The 1,536-nt window shown below is 20.4% G+C and overlaps 1 long non-coding RNA gene across 1 annotated transcript; it reads right to left on the bottom strand.

Moving 5' to 3' along the window:
• Positions 1 to 894: 894 nt before the first annotated feature.
• LOC111034165 lies at positions 895 to 1,464 on the bottom strand. The gene is made up of 2 exons (XR_002604496.1): positions 1,308 to 1,464; positions 895 to 992 (listed from the first exon to the last, which is right to left on the bottom strand). It is a non-coding gene; the product is annotated as an uncharacterized LOC111034165 (long non-coding RNA).
• Positions 1,465 to 1,536: the final 72 nt, after the last annotated feature.

Genomic DNA, 1,536 nt, shown 5'->3' with positions numbered 1-1,536 from the left:
AAAAAAAAAAATTCAAATAAAAATTGTAAGTAATTGAATCTTATCTGGGGCAGTACCCATTTAAATAAAAAAAAACAATACATAAATAATAACACATCTTGTATTCAAAAGCAAAATAATAAAAATAATGTCTTATTTCAATGTTAAATTTTGTGTTTATAAAAAAAAAATTAAGTTATACAAGCTTTTTTATTACCCGTGGGGAAGTTTTGATATATAATATTGTATAAAATACATGAATAAAGAAATATATAATATAATGACTAAAAAAAAAAATGTTGTCAGTATGAATATTTAAAAAAAAATTCAAGTATAAGTTATAAATAATTGAATTTTATCTCGGGCAGTACCCAATTAAATAAAAAAAACAATACATAAATAATAATATAATTACATTTTAAAGAATTTAGTTTTAAAATTGTGTCACAAACTAAATAATAATATGTTCTGTATTCAAAAGCAAAATAATAAAAATAATGTCTTATAATCAATATTAAATTTTGTGTTAATAAAAAACAAGTTAAAAGTTATAAAAGCTTTTTTATTACCTGTGGGGAGGTTTTGATATATTATAATATTGTATAAAATACACGAATAAAGAAATGTATAATAATGACTAAAAATAAAAATTTTGTCAGTATAAATATTAAAAAAATTCAAGTAAAAGTTATAAATAATTGAATTTGTATCTGAGGCAGTACTTTGTAAAGTATATTATTAATAATGTACAAACTTATAAATTATATAATGTTCATAACTGTCTATAATAACAGTAAATATTTTATAAGTAAATATTAAAAATTAACAGTAACTACATTTTAATTATAGATTTTCTTCTGCGGCTGTATTTTGAGAGTAGGTAGTTGGAATAACTTTTGTTTTCATCGATTTTAATTTTAATCTAGCAGATGCTTGTGCCATAAATGATTTCAAAGGCTTTTCAATTTCAATATCAGAAGCATTTTGAAATATGGGAACTTTTCTCACTGCCACTGAAATATATATAAAATAATTATATAATCCCCTAAACTAAGATTACAATACATAATATTAACTTAAAGATAATAAGTTCATTAATGAATAAACATGTGAGATAAAAATGTATTAAATTTAATTCTGTAATAACATTTTTTTATGCAAATATATTATTTACATTGGTTAGTAGAAATGTCTATATATTGTAGAATTTCAAAAGTTGTACATTTTAATTTATAAGTGCTATAACATATATTATATAACAGGCAACAGCATATTATATTATATGATATATTATTATAATTCTATTATAGAATTAGGCTGGTTCTTACGCAATGTCCGGTAATAAAATCGGTTATCAGTTGTTAATTGGCTAATTAGCGTTAACTGAAACTTGACCGGACATTGTAATTAAGACCTGTCCTTAGTGTCACTGAAAGTTAAATAAGTATATTTATCAGAATATATTAAAAATAAAATAGTGAAGTAATATTTTTTTATAAACTATAGATTAGTACTATATAATAATATGCAAAAAAATAAAAATATTTATACATCAAT

Source organism: Myzus persicae, unplaced genomic scaffold (genome assembly GCF_001856785.1).
Source record: "Myzus persicae strain clone G006 unplaced genomic scaffold, MPER_G0061.0, whole genome shotgun sequence".
In the NCBI taxonomy this organism is placed as follows: Eukaryota; Metazoa; Arthropoda; class Insecta; order Hemiptera; family Aphididae; genus Myzus; species Myzus persicae.
The sequence above is the reverse complement of the archived record's forward strand: the minus strand, read 5'-3'. Positions and strand labels throughout refer to the sequence as shown.